Source organism: Bison bison, unplaced genomic scaffold (genome assembly GCF_000754665.1).
Source record: "Bison bison bison isolate TAMUID 2011002044 unplaced genomic scaffold, Bison_UMD1.0 scf7180017864383, whole genome shotgun sequence".
Taxonomy (NCBI): Eukaryota; Metazoa; Chordata; class Mammalia; order Artiodactyla; family Bovidae; genus Bison; species Bison bison.
In genome coordinates this window covers 449,227-468,026 of record NW_011494955.1, presented here as the reverse complement: position 1 = coordinate 468,026, position 18,800 = coordinate 449,227, and the positions used below count along the sequence as shown (strand labels likewise).

Here is an 18,800-nt window from a genome sequence, read left to right as displayed (position 1 = left end):
GTGGTTCAGCTACCCTCCTCACTGAAGCCCAGCGTTCCTTCACTGAGAGTGAAGGTTCACCTCCACTCTTCACTCAGGCCCAGCTCTGGTCCTCCTTGAGGACGGAATTTGGTTCTCTGAGGCAAGACTCCATTCTACACTGAGGCCCAGCTACACTCCACATAGAGACTGGACTCGGGTCCTCTCTGAGGTCTGGCTCTGTTCCTCAGTGAGACCCAGCTTCTCTCTGACTGAGGACTGGCTCCACCCACACTGGGGTCTGGCTAGGGTTCTCACTGAGCCCAGCTTGCTTCTCACTGAGGTTCTCTTCTCCCTCTTCCTGAGGATTGACTGAACTGCTCTGAGTCCCGGCTCTGGACCTCACTGAGGCCAGGCTCCACTCCACACCGGGGCATGGCTACAACCTCAATGAGTTCTGGCTCGCTTCTCACTGAGGTTCCATTGTCTTCCTGAGGCCTGACTTTGCTACTCTGAGTCCTGGCTGTAAGGCGAGCATGGAGAAAAAGAGAGTGAGCCGGACAGTCAGGCAGAGAAATATTTATTATAGGAAGAAAGAAAGTGGTTTTAGAGAGAAACCAGTGCTCTCTTGTTACAGCCAACCCTTCTTATACCGTATCGATGGGAAATTGTGCCCCAGAGGGGTTTATCCTTAGCCCACAGCTGGAGTCCTGTGGTCACATAGTCAAAGGGGTCTCATGGTCGGGTGGTCATGTAGTCTTGAGAAACTGGCACCAGCAGGGAAAAACAGGGTATCGCCTTAAGGAAAAAACAGGAAGCCGTCAGGGCAATGTGGCCACCGCGATTTCACCCCTTGTGTCAGGTCACCACCATGGGCCATATTTTAACTACAGCTATGAGCCCCTTGAGAGCCCTAACACTGGCTCTGGTCCTCAACAAGGCCCAGCTCCTCTCCTCACTGAGGCCTGGCTCACTTCTCACCACGGTTCACCTCTGATCCTCCCCGAGACCTGACTTTGCTTCTCTGAGGCCCAGCTCTGGTCCTCCTCGATGCCAGACTTTGCTTCTCTGAGGCAAGGCTCCATTCTGCACTGAGGCCTGCTCCACTCCACACAGAGGATGGCTCCAGTGCTCAGTGAGACCGGCTCCTCTCTGCCCTGCACTGGGGCCCGGCTATGGTCCTCAGCGAAGCCCGGCTCCACTCCTCACTGAGGGTCGGCTCTTGTCCCCAGGGAGGCCAGGCTTCGGTCCACACAGAACCTGGCTCACTTCTCACTGAGGTTCTGTTCTCCTCCTCCCTGAGGCCTGAATTTACTTCCCTGAGGCCTGGCTCCTCTAGGGACTGCAAACCGGCTCCGCTCTCCACCGAGGCTCCTATCCGCTCCTCACTGGGACCCACCTCCCTCAGCACTGAGGCCCGGGCCTCACAGAGGCCAGGCTCGCTTCTCACTACCTTTCAACTGCTTCTCCCTGAGGCCTGACTGCTTCACCGAGTCCCGTCTCCGCTACTCAGGAAGGTTCGGCTCTGGTCCTCCCTGAGGCCCAAGTCACACGTTACAGAGGCTCAGCTCTGCTCCTCCCTGAGGCCTGACTTTGCCTGTCTTCAGCCCGGCTCCGCTCCACAATGAGGCCCGGCTCTGCTCCTCACCGAGGCCCAGTCTGGTCCTAAGGCTCGCCTCCGGCCTTCACTGAGTCCTCGCTCTGCTCCTCGCTTAGGCCCAACTTTGCTTCTCTGAGGCCTGGCTTGCTTCTCACTGAGGTTCGGCTCTGCCCCTCTGAGTCCAGACTTTGCTACTCTGAGGCCCTGCTCCGCCCCACTCCACACTGAGGCCTGGCTCACTTCTCACTGAGGTTCCGCTCTCCTCCTTGAAGCCTGACTCTGCTTCTCTGAGGCAAGTCTCCGCTCCTCACAGAGGCCCAGCTGTTCTTCCCTGAGGCCCTGCTCCACTCGTAGGTATGGCCCGGCTCTGCTCCTCACTGATTCCCAGCTCTGGTCCTCATTCTGACCTGATTCTGTTCGTCTCTCAGACCTGACTATAACAGGAGTCTCCATCAGTATGGAACTTAAAACCACAACCTTCACATACTTTAAAATTGTTATATTAAAAATAAAGGTAATTTTTGGCAACAATGTATAGAAATTGGAACTTTTAAATGTTAGTTGTCAAAATGTGATATGGCTCAATCTACTTACGTAAAACTTTGGCATCTTATAAAAAATATAAAAATGCAGTTATCATCAGTTTCAAAAAGTCTGATCTTACATATATACCCAAAGAATTTTAAATAACTGTTGAAATAAAACTTGTATACCAACACTCACAGCAGCGCTGCTCTCGATGCCCCTCTGAAAGAAGAATCAAAACGCCCATCATTGGGTTATGGGATAAGGAAAGTAGGGTAGATCCGTTAGGTGTGTTATTTTACCATATAAGGAGCAGAATCTGTGGACATCAGTGGGTGGGGTCCTCAAACACTGAAACATGAAGTTAACGTATAACGCCTGGATTTGCCTACGGCCATGCCACCCTGATCACACCTGATCTCGACTGACCTCTTAAGCTAAGCAGGGTCTGACCTGGTTAGTACTTGGATGGAAGAATCCCTCAATTCCACTCCAGGCTGTGCCCGCAAATATTTAAAAGCAAGGACTGGAACAGGTATTTGTACCCCATATTCACAGCAGCCAAAAGGTGAAATCAAAACATGTGTCCTTCAGCAGATGAATGGATAAACATAATGTAGTAATGAACAAAATAGAACACAATTCAACCTTTAAAGTAATTCTCACACAGGCTTCCATGTGGATAAACCTGGAAGTCAATATCCTAATTGAAACAAACCAGACACAAAAAGACAAAGGTTATCGTTCCACTAGTATGAGACATCCAGATAAGCCTCATTCTAGGTTGCCAGGGATTGAGGGTGCTGAGTGTTTGTTTAATGGTTACAGTTTCACTTCAGGAAAATGAAAAGATTCTAGAGATGAATGGCAATAATATTTTTACAACAATGTGAATGTAATTAATGGTATAGAAGTGTATAGTTCATATGATTCAAATGATAAATGTTGTATGTCTTAATCACAATGAAAAGCTCTTGCTACATGGTGCAAGGGAACACACTGAAATTATCCTCAGTGAAAAAGCCCTACAGAAAAGCCACCCAGACCATATGCATCTTGTACACTTTAAATCCATGAAGACTTTTAACGTGAGGAAAACCCCAGGGATGGTTCCAGAAAAGAAAATTGCATTAGAATGGAGAAAGGCCTTTGCACAAAGTTGGGGGCACCTGGCGAAAGTTGAAGTGGTCTTGTGGATAGGATTGCAATGTGGAAAGCATAATTATCCCTCATTTTGGAGTTATGTGCAGGGAGAGAGGCCCTGTTTTGGGTAAAACACACTGTAGTGCCTGGTATGAGTGTAGCAAACTTTGTACTGCTATTTAAAGTTTAAATATTTGAAATTGACTAGAAAATAAATTACTTTTCAATACATGTCAGTAACATGCCAGAAAACCAGAGATGACATCAAACACTGCTAATAGAGGCCAAGACTTACTTACCCAATTCAAATTCACCCAAAGTAGTGATGCTAATTGCCCTTGTAGAAGTCCGCATAGTATAAAAAGGCACCATGGGAAGAGTATATTAGTAGCCATGTCTTGGGTGCTGAGGATGACCCTGTAGCTGAAACTGTGGGATTTCTGAATTCTAGTTTTCCACATAGTACCACCAAAAAATGCCAGAACTAAAAAATGAGTTCAGTAAAACTGCAGGATCATTTGTCATTCTCTACACTAATAATGAAGTATCAGAAAGAGAAACTAAAAAAAAAAATTTACAATTGTATCCCCCAAACAACTAGGAATAAATTTAACCAGGGACTTAAAAGGGCCACACACTGAAAATGCTAAGACATTGACCAAAGAAACTGAGCAGACACAAAAAAATGGCACGCTATCCCATGCTCATGAGTGAAAATGTTGTTAAAATATCTATTCTACCCAAAGCCACATACACATGCAATGACTACCAGTATTTCAGTGATATTTCCCACAGAAACAATCTTAACATTTGCATGGAGCCACAAAGGACCCGGAAGAGCCAAAGTGACGCTGAGAAATGAGAAGAGGCTGGTGGCATCTTTCCCCTTGACTTCAACCCACATTAAGCAGCTAATGACACCACAAGACGTGTGGAATTGACACAGAAACAGGCAGAGACGAGAGCCCAGAAATAAACCTACAGGCCCATGGTCAGTCAGTTCACAAGAGAGGACCTAAGTAAATACACTGGGGAAGGGCCAGTCCTCTCAATAAACAGTGCTGGGGGATGGACACCACACACAACACTGGACACCGTCCCGCAGTGAAAGTGAAGTGAGGTCGCTCAGTCGTGTCCGACTCTTTGCGACCCCATAGACTGTAGCCTACCAGGCTCCTCTGTCCATGGGATTTTCCAGGCAATAGTACTGGAGTGGGTTGCCATTTCCTTCTCCAGGGGATCTTCCCAACCCAGGGCTCCCACATTGTAGACAGACGCTTTACCGTCTGAGCCACCAGGGTAGTCACCATCCTATACTACAGACAAAAACTAAAAACCCACAACTTTCCACATCAAACTTTTCCAGTCCTGAGTTCTCTGAAGACAGACACACTCAGCATCAGCCACACACAGAAACTCTCTCCGCAATTTCCTCACCTTCTCTTTCAATGGCACCTCTTCTCTGCAAATCCTGAGGAGACCAGACTCCCATCAGCCTTCACTGAACCCCACAATGTCCCAAAGCTGAAGCCCCAAATGGGTTCTGAAGGGCCAGGCTCCTGTCACCATGAACTGAACCCCACAATGTCCCAAAGCTGAAGCCCCAGTGGGTCCTGAAGGGCCAGGCTCCTGTCACCATGAACTGGACCCCACAATGTGCCAAAGCCAAAACCTGAGCAGGTCCTGAGGAGACCAGACTCCCTGTCTTCCTGAACTGAACCCCACAATGTCCCAAAGCTGAAGCCCCAGCAGGTCCTGAGGAAACAAGACTCCTATCAGCCTGAACTGAATCCCACAATGTCCCAAAGCCAAAGCCCCAGAGGGTCCTGAGGAGACCAGACTCCCATTAGTGTGGACTTGACCCCATGTTGTCCCAAAGGTCCCAGGCTTTCAGCATGGACTCAGCCACGAGTGTTCCAGAAGCCAAAGCCCCAGCAGGTACGAAGGAGACCAGGCTTCTGTCCACTGACAGAGGGAGCCAGGTGCACGGGCGGAGGTTCAATGCCCTGGTGGGTCAGGGAGGGGAGCTGTGCGTTCCCTGCCAGCCATTAAGCAAGTGCAGACCGAGCTGCCCTCACAGCTGAGTGGGGACCCCACACCCCTGAGGGCAGTTCTACTAGGTCCATTAAAGTGTGGAAATTCAAACTGAAACAGAGCCAAGGATCCCAAAACTTCTCCAAAATAGTCAAGGAACAATTAATTTAAAGACATAAACACAGAAAATCGACATGATCTTGGGTTTAGCACACAAAAAGTCAGTCCACAAAAAATATTGTGGACTTTAAAAATTAAAGATGTCTACTCTGAAAGACCTTATTCAGGAAATCAAAAGATAAGCTACAAACGGGGAGAAAAATGTTTGCAAAACTTGTGTCTGATAAAGGATTTGGACTCAAAATAGACCTCTTGAACAGAATCTATAGACTAAAGGCAAAATGGATCTTTCATAGACAGTGGGCTTTATTTTACAGGGTTCTTTCCAGAGCGCGGTAGCTAAGAGCACCGAAACCTGTGCACATGTAATCCGGAAAGAAGCGACACACAGAGGGCAGATGGTGGGAGCCAGGCTCCTCACTGTGGGAATGGGAAGGGCAGACACACGAGGGGAGAGCCTCTGCCCTCGTGATCATAAGCCAGTGGCTACCTGGTGGTTTCGATCGTGCCACCTAGGAGAGCCAGCTTTGCAAGGTAAGCCCTGCTGGACTCGACACCGGGCTCCTTTCCACGGACAGGATGGGGTGGCTGTTCTCACGGGCCCCACGGTGGGAGATATCACGTCTGATGAAGCCAGGCCTTGGTATTTCCCAGGTCCTCATTCTCCCCAGATGCCCACTCACATGACTGCTGTCTGTGCTGGTCTATATGGGGCTGCGGTGATCTCCTAAAATGAGGGTTATTTTACACATGGATAATGGGCTGAATTGTGGCCCCCAAAGCTGAGTCCCCCCAGAACACATAAAACAGGGCCGTTGTCTGGGGAAACGTCTCTGTAGTACATCTACAGATCTCAAGGTGAGGTCATCTCCGGTTAAGGTGGCCCTCAATCCAACTGACCAGTTCCTTATGAGACAAATGAGGAAAGACAGAAGCCATGTGAAGACAGAGGCAGAGACGGGAGGGAGGGGCCACAAGCCCAGGGACCCCTGGAGCCCCTGAAGCTGGAAAAGGCAGGAAGGATCCCATCCTGGAGCCTCTGGAGGGACCTCAACCCTGCTCCACCTTGATCTCAGGTGTCTGGTCTCCAGGACTGAGGAAGGATAAACTCCTGTTGTTTTAACCCACCCAGCTTGTGATCATTTGTTAGAGAAGCCATAGAGCAGACCCTGCTCTGTAGGATCCTAGAAGTGTGGGTCTCAGGAAAGGAAGATGGAGGGTGGATTACAGAACCCTTGGAGTCAGCACTGGGATCCCCCCAAATCCTGAAGCAGTGTCTGGATGTCAGAATGCTGAGGGGTCAAGTCTGAAGCCTGTCCCTAGGGGTACGGGCTGCACAGGCCTCCCCAGGTTCTCACACTGGTACACGTGGTGTAACATCTCAGCCGACTGAAGAGGACATTTAATGTCATCGTTCACGTTGCTAATTAACAACCCACCGGTTACACAGGTGAAAATCCATCAGGACGCCCGCTACACGGACGGACAGCTCTGAACGTGGCCAAGGGTGAGGACTGACGCAGCCAGCAGCCCTGCTGCCCTCCCACCCCACTGCCAAGGAGGGTCTGCAGTGCGAAGCTGGGGGACCCCATGGAGGCATCTCTAAGTAAACGCTGGTTGACCCCCAGGCTGGTGGCTCCTGAGCCTCCTCCAGCCTTCCCAGCTAAGACACCTGAATGTGAGCAAAGACCTCAGAGGCTGGAGGAAGGGGCCTGGAACCACCCCAGCGGCAGCACGCTTGCCGAGTTGGCTGTGCAGGCCAGGCAGGATGGTGCTGACCCCAGGGGCTCTTCTGGAAGCTTTCCATCCTCTTACCTGAGTTACTCCTCTGCCCTGCTCCCACTGCCTGTGTTTTTGCTTCCTCACCTCTGCCTGAGAAGACTTCCAACAGCAGGTACCAGCAACACAACCTCTTCCTTATCAAGTGGCAGCCTAGCAACTCCTGCAGAAGGCCCAGCAGAGCCCCGTGCAGGCAACCCCCTGACACGCCACGGCCCCTCATTCCCTCTCGCCAGCTCAGCCCTGCGGCCTCTGATGGCAGAGAAGGTGATGTCTGGTACCGCTGCAGGCGCCCTCCTGCCTGGAACCAGGGCCTCAAGCAGGCACACCTGGGAAGGGCTGGCCAGCTGGGTCACACTGCCCGGGTCAGCCGATCCTCGCCCACCAGGGGCTCATTTACAGAAAACGGGCCCTGCTGTCCCAGGTCCATGGACCAGCTGTGTCCTGAAGGTCAGGATGGATGTGGGGCTGCAGCTCTGGTCTGTCTGCTAAGTATGTTAACTGGCCTACAAGTGGGAAACAATTTCAAGAAGACCTGTCATGCGTTCCTGGTGGTCCAGTGGTTATTAATCCACCTTGCAAAGCATGGGACACCAGTTCGATCTCTGGTGATCTCTGGCCAGGACGATCCCACATGCCTCAGAGAGAGTGAGGCTGCGCCCCAGCCGCTGAGCCTGTGCGCTGGGACCCACGCACTGCAACTACTGAAGTTGGCCCATCTGGAGCCTGAGCTCCAGGCAAGAGAAGGCGCCACAACGCGAAGCCCACTGACCTTGGCGAGGAGGAGCCCCCACTCCTGACAACGACGGGAAGCCCACTGACCTTGGCGAGGAGGAGCCCCCACTCCCGACAACCAGAGAGGAGGCTCGTGTGCAGTGATAAAGTCCTACCACAGCCAAAAGTAAAATAAATGAATGAATCTTAAAAAAAGAAAAGAACTCTCCCCAGGAGAGGAGCCCAGGAGTGAGGGAGAGGAGGGGAGATGTGGAGGCCTGGTTGGGGGAGGCCAGATAAACTCCATGGGCTGCCCAGGCGAGTCTCAGGTTCTGGAAGGCTTCTGCCCAGGTGGCTTCCCATCCTGGAAGTGCCTGTTTAAAAGTGCCCCTTGCCCTGGGAGGGCCATGGGGAAGGAGCATCTTCTCTTTGTGACCAGCACAGTTTCTGACGAACAGCCCTGGGCAGCGCTGGGGTGGGGTGAGGTGAGAGCCGGGAGACACTGGGCTCCCGAAGCCACCTGGGCACATCTAGAGCAAGGTGGCCCAGAGGAGGCGATGGTGGAGGCACTGGCTGCTGTTCAGTCGCTCAGTCGTGTCCGACTCTGCGACCCCCTGGACTGCATCACGCCAGGCCTCCCTGTCCATCACCATCTCCTAGAGTTTGCTCAAACTCATGTCCATTGATCAGTGATGCCATCCAACCATCTCATCCTCTGTCGTCCCCTTCTCCTCCTGCCTTCAATCTTCCCCAGCATCAGGATCTTTTCCAGGGAGTCAGTTCTTCATTCGAATCAGGTGGCCTAAATATTGGAGCTTCAGCTTCAGCATCAGTCTTTCCAATGAACAGCCAGGACTGATCTCCTTTAGGATGGACTGATTGGATCTCCTTGCAGTCCACGGGACTCAAGAGTCTTCTTCAGCACCACAGTTTGAAAGCATCAATTCAGGCTTCCTTGTGGTCCAACTCTCACATCCATACATGACTACTGGAAAAACCACAGCTTTGACTATACCGACCTTTGTCAGCAGATGTCTCTGCTTTTTAATATATTGTCTAGGTTGGTCATAGCTTTTCTTCCAAGGAACAAGCATCTTTTAATTTCCTGGCTGCAGTCACCGTCCACAGTGATTTTGGAGCCCAAGAAAACAAGTCTGTCAATGTTTCCACTGTTTCCCCATCTGTTTGCCATGAAGTGATGGGATCGGATGACATGATCTTAGCTTTCTGAATGCTGAGTTTTTAAGCCAGCATTTTCACTCTCCTCTTCTACCTTCATCAAGAGGCTCTTCAGTTTCTCTCTGCTTTCTGCCATAAGGGTGGTGTCATCTGCGTATGAGATAATTTTATTCTGGCAATCTTGATTCCGGCTTGAGTTTCATCCAGCCCAGCATTTAGTTAAATAAGCTCCTGGTACCCATTTTTTAACGTAGCTGCTTGTTTCATAGCACTTTATATTATGCAAGTACAAGTTCTTTATCACGTGTAGTTTGCAAATATTTTTTCTTCATTTCTGGCCTGGGTTTTGACTTTCTGGATAAGTGATTTCACCAGTACAATTTTCAGTTTTATAAAGTTTGCTATTTTTTCCCCTTTTCTGTGGATTTTCATGTGATGTGTTAGAAATAAAAGCTTGTGGTCTACATGACAAAAGCCACAGCCATGTCGATTTTCTTCTATAATTTAAAAAGTTTTATATTTTAAATTTGCCTTTAGACAACTTGGAGTGTCTTTTGGTTTGAGCTGTAAAGTCTGTTCCTACATTCCTTTTGTGGTTCCTAATTACCCTGTAGTTAGGTTGCACAAGTCCTGGGATAGTGGCCTCGACCCGTTTATTTCCAGAGTGTTGTGCCTCGAGCACGACGGGCAGGAAAGACCCCGGCCGCTCTGCAGTGGGAGCGGGCGTGGCCTGCATTCTCCCAGTTGGCCCGCAGAGGGCGACAAGCTGCTTCTTCCCAGGGCCGACCGTGTCTTCAGGCCGCAGGCTTGGCCCAGGGCACAGCTGACGGGCATTAGGTCTCCTCAGGACCGCCGGTGCTTTGGCTTCGGGAAAATGCAGGGCTTTGTCCACGCAGAGGGTGGCTAGGTTTCCTCGGGACCTTCTGGGAGGTTCCCCCTGGGAGAGAAAGGTGAGGCAAGGTGGGGTGATGCTGCCTCTGGGGCCGGGGGAGGCGGCCACAGATGGCGACCGCCTGCAGACAGTGCTGCGGGCGCCCCTGAGTTCTTGCTGAGTGTCAGGGGGAGCGCAGGCACCAGGGCAGACAGCTCGTTCCCGTGGCTCTTGAGCAGAACTGGGGCACAGGGCTCAGTCCACAAAACCTGAGACGCACTTCCCGAGTGGCCACCCTCACTCTCGGGACCTTCTAGGAGGCTCAGCGGCCCCAGTGCGCGCTGCGTGAGGCTAGGACGGGGCAGGCTGTGCAACAGGAGGCGCGGTGCGGGTGGCGGCGGGGGCTTCCTCCAGCTTCCTGGCGACCCCTCCTTTCCTCAAGGGTCTCGGAACGTCTCCCCTCCCCGTGACGGAGGGTAGTTCCCCAGGAAAGCTCAGGAGAGACTTGACCCCCAAGTGGGGCTGCTCACGTGGTGCCCACCCTCCCCCTCCAACATGCCAGGCCCCAGAAGGGGAGCCTTGCTCAGTAAGACCACATGGCGTGCAGTGGTGCTGCAGGGGGCCGCCCCTCAGGGCACGGAGCTTTAGGTCACGAGGAGGGTGGTTTGCCAGCTCTCCTCAGCCCTGCCACCACCCGCCTTGGGCAATTCACAAAAGCCAGAGTCTGCATCAGAACCGACCAGCCCAAAGTGAGCAGCGAGGCCCACACGGCCTGGACACTCCCATCGGATGCGAGCCGACCTCCCCAAGCCAGCAGGAGAGGTCCTCTCCGGGCAAGTCATTTATTTACTTCTTGGGTTACATTTATTCCCAGGCCTTATGTCCTCTTGACCTTACTGTGAGATGGTTTTCTTTCTCTCTGATGCTAATTAGTGTGTAGGAACACAACTGGTATTTGTGTACTGATTTTTGTATCATGAAGCTTCACATACTATTGGTGCTTTTGGTAGTTGCACACGGAAACCTACAATTAGCACACCACTGTTTCTGCAACAGCCAGGTCATCCAGAACACCAAGACACGCCACGCCCTTCGAACCCACGCCGTCCTACAGTCGTAAACCGCGTACCACTCTGGGGGAGCGGCCTGGGTGGGGCTTGGCCTCTGAAACAAGTTTTGACGTCTTCTCTAATTTCTGGCTCTTCGTTGACGTGATTGTTTTGAAAAGAAATGTACGTAACTTCTGAACTCTAGAAAATTGTCCACAGCAGTAGAATGGGCTCCCATTTGCATCTCACACAGAATTCAGCCCTGTTTTACACAAAGCAGAAACCCTCTGCCAGGGAAGTGGCACGTGACCTCCAAGTGAGGACATTATTTTGGTTTCTACATTATAATCCAATCCACAAGGCCACGTCCACTTCCACCAGTTGCCCCAATTCTAGAGAAATGTCTTTCCCATTCTGATCTGTGTTTCTTTCTCTGGGACCACAGACAGATACTTTCCCTCCTTGTCACAGCCTTGATGGACTGAAAGTGCACCCGATGAGCGGGCTCTGGGTGGCCCTTTCTTACGGTAACAGGCATCAGTGCTTCATTAACTGTTTGTGACTAAACAGACATCGCACTTACCATCTGAACCATTTTATGTACACAGTCCTGTGGTATAAGCCACACGCATGCTGTTGTATAAACATCCTCAGCACCCACATCCAGATCTTTCCCATTTTCACTGTTGAAACGCTGTTCTCTGAACACAAATCCCCCTCAGTCTCCTTTGGGCCTTTGAGCTGCACGTCTCTGGATGCCTCCTGTACATGGAAACTTACCACGTTTGTCCTCTTGTGACAGGGCTATTTCACTGATCATGCCTTTGAGGTTGGTATGTGCTATAGCAAGCACCAGCATTTCCTTACCTGTGAAGGCTAAATGGCACTCCTTTGTGTGCAGACCACACATGGTCCATCCACTCATCCATCGGTGAACGCTCAGGTGGCTTCCACCGCTTGGTTGTTCTGATTCACGATGCTCAGAGTGTGGACATGTACCCACATCTGTTCCAGGCCCTGCTTTCAATCTTTTGGGTATGATTCTCTCTGACCGGGTGTTTCAAAACTTTTAAAAGAACATTGGACAGACTTCCCAAATATCAGGTTCTATTTAAAGTTCTTCTGAACTCCAGTTGACTTTGGGGTGCTTCAAAGGGCCCTGGAGCATCTCAAAGAGAGACCCTAAACTAATTAGGTTCATTTGGAGGGTTACACTGCCTGGGAAACTGTCCGAACTTGCCGTTGCTTGTGTCAGAAGGAATCACGAGGCTGTCCCATTTTATCACAGCCGCCGCGCAGGGAGAGGACTCCGGGCGTCTCCTGCCGTTGCTTGTGTCAGAAGCAATCGTGAGGCTGTCCCGTTTTATCACAGCCGCCGCAGGGAGAGGACTCCGGGTGTCTCCTGCTGCCTCGTCTCTCACCTCACACAGTGTCCAAGAAGTCTAAGGAACACCTTCATCTCCTGGCCCTCGGGTCTTGAACCCCACGCTGCCTTCCACAGTGCCCAACTCTACTTGCTCCAGGGGTTCCTCTCTGCATCCGTTGAATGCCTTTCACTCCAGTCTCCTGGGCTGGCCGCTGCCCAGAAGCCCACGTTATAATCTTTATAGATGCTCAGTCGCGAGGAATACACCCCAGGGTAGGGAAACTTGCTGTTGGCTCTACCCTTTATACACAACAGAGCCTCCTCAGGGAGAGTCCTGGCAATGCCCTGGCAGTGTGCAAACGTCCCTGTCCCCACCCACTGGGGACCAGTGAAAGGCCTGGGTCAACCAGAGACATCAGGTTAGACAACGGGAGAGTAGAGGATGCTCAAAATCCCACTGGGGGGACTTCCCAGGTGGTCTGGTGGTTAAGAATCCACCAGCCAAAGCAGAAGACACAGGTTCGATCTCTGGTCCAAGTAGATTCCACGTGCTGCGGAGCAACTAAGCCCGTGTGCCTCAACTACAGAAGCCACGCACCCCGGTGCCTGTGAGCCCCCAAAAGAGAAGGCACTGCAACGAGAAGCCTGCACACCACAGTGAGAAGCCTGCGCTCGCTGCGGCTACAGAAAACCCTCCCGCAGCATCAAAGGCCAAGTGCAACCAGGAACAAAGAAAATGTAAAACCCATTAGGTTCAGAGGGAATTCAGACAGTGCTCTGACCCCTTCAGGTCAGAGCCTCCTGGTAAACGTTTCCCGGATGCTGGATTCCATTCTAGGAGAGTCCGGTAGCGGGTTGTTCAGTATGGGAGGATCCCCTTCTAAGCCAGAAGAAACACCTCTGGAGTGTATCCTTAAGAACTGAAAGTTCTTAAAAATCGTTGGGCTAAGAAAGGAAACACTTAAAGTTTATTGTAACGCTGCCTGTCCTTTATGGAAGCTGGGAGGATGGTGAGGAAATGGCCTGAAAATGGGTCTCTAAATTACAGTATCACCTTGCAATGGGGTCTTTACCATCACAAGAGGAGAAAACGGACCTATGTTCTTCCCTACGTTCAAGTCTTCAAGATCCTTTCCCCAAGTCCAACCCTACGTGGCTTTTGTAATTAGAGGCCTGGGGAATCAGAAAACACTCCTGACATCTAAGGTGATCCCCTTCGAAGCTCCCCAACCCTCAATGGGGAAACCGGCCTCCCCTGCTCCTCAGGAGCCAGCAGCCTCTCCAGAGCCACCTACTCCTCTGGACCCCTCCAACTGACCCCAAATCCCACTTCCCTGAAACCTTTCATACCCTCCGTTACCCCAGGAGGGCAAGCCAGTCCCTCCATAGTAGGGGAGCTTCCTCTCGCCCACGATCAGGGAAAGTGACAAATGGCGAAGGATGATCAGAGTGTATGTGCCCTTCTCTCTAACCAACTGAGCCCAACATGGAGACTAAGCCGATCTTCTAAGGAACCTAGTAAGTCTGCTGAAAGGTTTTAGGCCTGACTCTGGCCTCTGATTTAACCTGGAAGGATGTCCCAATAGTCCCACCTGCTGTACGCAAGGAGAGCAAAGCACCCGGACCGAAGCGCAGGTACATACTGCCCGGCGTGCCAGGGCCTCCATGCAACACCCACTTCTGCCAGCTGTTAGGCCAGATGGGGAATAGGAGATGCACACAGACCAGGAGCAGTAAATGAGGCGGAGGCCCTGTGCCTTCCCTCGTGGCCGACGGGAGGACCGTGCTGCCACTGAGGAAAGGGGGAGACATGGTGGACCTGAGGTTCTCACCCAGGGAGGTGGGAGTGCCCAGTTCTCCAGCATCACATCGCAGGACCAGCATCCCTGAGCCTCTCAAGGAGACCTCACTCCTCCCAGGAAAAATGCACGGCCACGTCTTCGAAGGTCAGGCCATCCTGCTATGACCGTGACAGACGAACCCACGAAAGCCACATGCCCATGGAGCCACGATCCACTCTCCACCTCCCCGCCAACACCGACCCCATCCTCTTCCCACACTCCTCAACACAGAGGAAAACCAGGCCTGGTGCCCCTGTCTCTTCACTGGGTAAAGCCCTTGGCAGCAGGAGGCATCTAAGCTCTGGGTGGAGAGAGAAGTGCGACTTCCACAGGACAGCCCCGCGGTGTGGCCACGGCCATGTAACCCCAAGGCAGATCAGCAGACGTGCGCCAGGCCCTGCGCCCAGGGCCACCGCGACCCATGCCCCTGGCGTCTCACTGCCCTCCTGGCACTGGTGTTTTAGTCACTTGCCCGTAACCCCACTGGTGACAGTGCAATTCCCTCAGCATGTGGCCAGACACGTGACACCTGGCGGTGGCCAGACGCAATCACCAGCCCCTTACTGATCCCACGTTAACATGTGGGAGATGGCACGCAAGGCCACCAGCAGGCTGCACTCTGGAGGGTGGCCAACCACGCGGTCTGGGATGCAGTCTTTGTGGGATCAAGAGGGTTGGATGCCCCGCTTCCCGGAGGACGTGACTGGCTTGTTTGAATGACTCTGCACGTTTGTAGGGAACTGAAACTCACTACAAACAGATAAGCAGGAACTGCGCCTGTTCCCTTTGATGAAAAGGGTTGTAAGGTTAGGAGATATTACCTGTGAGAAGAGTGTGGAGGGAAATGCACTACAGCCATTCGAGGGCATCCTTGTTTCAGCAGATCTGGGCACCATGTCTATTGGCCTTAATTTGAAAACTTACAACTTGGCAGACAGCAGCCAGAATATCACTAACAAATTCCACAGGAGCCGGGATGACCACAGACTCCCACAATTCCCCTTAGTGATGGCAGCCTCAAATCACTCTATATGCTGTCACAGAGAACCGGGTGTGATCTCAGATACCCATAGTCCTGCATTTCCTGTACTCGCTGTGCCCTCAGAAATTACAACCTTCCTCCATTCATCCAACTGTCATCCAAAACCCGGTGACACTGGCAACCCACCCCCGGTCTGGTGACTTCCACAAAGGACTGATCACATGCACTCGGCCGAATGAAACACCCACGACTCTGGCAAAATCCTCACAAAATCTTGGTGAGTCCACAAAATGGTGAATTCCAAGTTTCAGCCTAAGTATGTCTTTAAATAATCCCATGGACAGAGGAGCCTGGTAGGCTACAGTCCATGGGGTCGCAAAGAGTTGGACATGACTGAGCGACTTCACTTTCACATGTGCATAATTTATGGTAACACAATTAGTAGTCCTCATCTTTTCACAGATTCAATATTTGTAAACTTGCCTACTTGCCAAAACTGTGGAAACCCCTCAAATCAATACTTACATTTTTACATTCGTTCACAGACATTCAGCTGTGTCTGACTCTTTGCAACCCCATCAACTGTAGCCCACCAAGCACCTCTGTCCATGGGATTTCCCCGGCCAGGCTCCTCTGTCTGTGGGATTTCCCAGGCAACAATACTGGAGTGGGTTGCCATTTCCTTTTCCAGGGGATCTTCCTGATCCAAGATCGAACCCGCATTGCTTGCATCGCCGGCAAATTCGTACCACTCAGCCACAGGGGAGGCACCTCACAGATGTACAGACACACAAAAACATCTGAGTCACCAGTGATGCTCTGCCTTCTCATTTCAGCTCTCATACTGGAAACAAGCATTCTTCCCATGATGTCTTTGGTACCCCATTTATGCTTTTTCTCGGTGATTTTGTGGTCCAAACAGGCCTCCAAGCCTGGTGCCTACATGCCACCTGGTGTTCCTAGGCACAAAGAATGTGCCGTAAAGAAAATACGTGATAGGTTAGAGTTGTTCAGTCATGAACCACTGTTGATGGCCATGATTTCAATGTTAACAAATCAACAGTATATAGTAAATGAGCTGCTTAAAAAAAAACAAAAAACAGGAAAACAATGTTATTTACTGACTAGTGGACAACAATTTTGTGACTAGAGGCTCTCAGGAAATTAATTCTGTTATTTCCCCTAGAAACAATGGTTGTGCATCTATTAACTCAGTGAATTACAAAAAAATGACTATTGTGAATGACAACTAATTGGACTTCAATAAAGCTGTTTTGCTTTTTTTTTTAAACAAACTCTTAAAATTTGTAACTTCCTAATTTACTATGCTTTACTATTATATATATGTTCTTGAAGTTATCCATGTCTACTGTAGCATTACGGAGTCGACAGGATATAATGCGGTACCTTCTCTGCATCTTTGTCTCTTCTCAGGTTGCCACAACAAAACCCCTGATTAGGTGGCTTCAAGGGATGTACGTTCTCAAATTTCTAGAGGCTGGAAGTCTAAGGCCAAGGTGCCATCAGGATTGCTGTGTCATTAAATGGCCTTGTCCTCTACGGAGACAAGCAAGCACCTCCTGGTGTCTGGTCTTCTTATAAGGACACAAGTCACACTAGGAGGCCATTCTCATGCCCTCATTTGTCTTAATCACCCATCTCCTTATAGGTGACACCTAAAAAGTTCCATTGGGTGTTAGTGCTTGAACGTACAAATTTTGAGGGGCACAATTCAGTCTACAACAGACTGACCAATATTATATAACGGCCTTTATGCCTTGTGAACATTCTGGTACTTTGGCAGACTAGGGTTAAAGGTAAAAGACTTCCATTCACTAAACTCTAGGGTCTTTCTCTAATGTGAACTTTCTGGTGATTAATGAGGTTAGAGCTCTGGCTAAAAGACTTCCCATATTCTACATCCATAAGGTCTTTCTCCAGTGTGACCTCTTCAACGCTTAATGAGGTTAGAACTGTCACTGAAGGCTCTGACACTCGCTACACTCATAAGGCCTTTCTCCAGTGTGAATTCTCCAGTGCTGAAACAGTGTCAAGCTATGGCTAAATGATTTCCCACATTGCTCACAATCATAAGGCTTTGCCCCAGTGTGAACTCTATAGTGTGAAATGAGGTAAGATTTGCAGCTAAAGGACCGTCCATATGGCCTTTCTCCAGTGTGAACTTTCTGATGTTTAAAGAGGTTGAACAAGCTGGTACACATTCATCACATGAGATCTTAAACAAGTGTGAACGCTGTGGTGTTGGAACAGGTGGCTGAAGGAAATAAAGAATTTCCCATTCACTGCACTCATAAGGCCTTTCTTCAGTGTGAACTCCTTGCTGTATAATGATGTGAGAGCTCTGGCTAAAATATTTCCGACATTCAATGCATTCATAAAGCTTTGTTCTAGTAAGAATTCTCTGGTGAGTTATGAGGTCAGACTTATAGCTAAAGATTTTCCCACATTCACTGCAATCATATGGCTTTTAACCAGGAGGAACTTTCTGATGCATAATGATTGCTAAATAATTTTCTACATTCATCACACTCATGAGGTCTTACTCCAGTGTGAACTTTCTGGCGTTGAAAGAGGCCAGAGCTTTGTCTAAAAGATTTTCCACATTCCCCCCACACACAAGGCTTTTCTCTAGTGTGAACTCTCAAATACTCCCTGAAGATACAGTACTTTTACTGCACCTGTAAGATTTTTCCCTTGTGAGGACTCTCTGGTGCTGAACAAGTATGTGTTTGGGGCTCCAAGCTTTCACGCTCTCCAGTCAGTGACTTTTTACAGTGTGGAAGGCCACCACACACTCTCCTCTGCTGTTTGGCTTCTGTGTGAGGGGCCTGTTGCTGAAGATGTCCTGAGCTGCCCAGGAAGTCCTTCCCGACCTCCTTAAAGGTAAAAGATTTCCCTGACGCTTGGAATTTGCAGCTCTTCAAAAACAAGGCTCTGTTCGTGCTGCTTTTGCAGTGTTTCTCGCCAACATGCCACCTGTGCTGCTGATACAGGTTTTCCACGAGATGAAATCGATTTCCACAGGCCCCACACGTGTGCAGTTTCTGCCTGTGCTGTATTTCCTGGTGTTCAACCAAGTGCAAACCGTCTCTCGACATGGGCCCACACACCTCACACAGGTGTGCCTTCTGGGGAAACAGACCTGCTTTGAGGGTCCTGTCCTGTGGCATGAATAGGCAGAAGCGCTCCGCTCAGATGCTTCCTTATCCTCGCTACACACCGACGACCGGAAAGAAAGAAATGCTGGTGAAGCGCATGTTGACTCCGGTGAGAAGGGGTAACCTGTAGAAAAGTGTGTGTGGGACAAACCCAGGAGCAATCAGTGAGATTGTTCTGAGGACTAAAGACGTGGGGACAGGTTGAGAATGGTCTGCTTAGCAGAATTGGTCCTCTAAAGATCACAGATCAGAGGCAGACTCAGGAGGCTAAATACACTGCCACTGTGAGACAGAAAGGGTCTATAAGTCCTTGCTCTGGGGAAAACTCTCAGGAGACCTGGGCGTTTGCTGACATGGGTGTGTTATGTAGAACACTGAGTTTAGGCTCTGAGTTTAGGCTCAAGAAAATGCAACCGCGACAGAGTGGCTGGTGTTCAATGACTTAAAAATTACGTGTGTG

General features: G+C 50.4%; 1 pseudogene; it reads right to left on the bottom strand.

The window, feature by feature from the left end:
• Nucleotides 1-293: 293 nt before the first annotated feature.
• Nucleotides 294-17,676, bottom strand: LOC105001644 (annotated as a pseudogene).
• Between the last annotated feature and the right edge of the window lie 1,124 nt (nucleotides 17,677-18,800).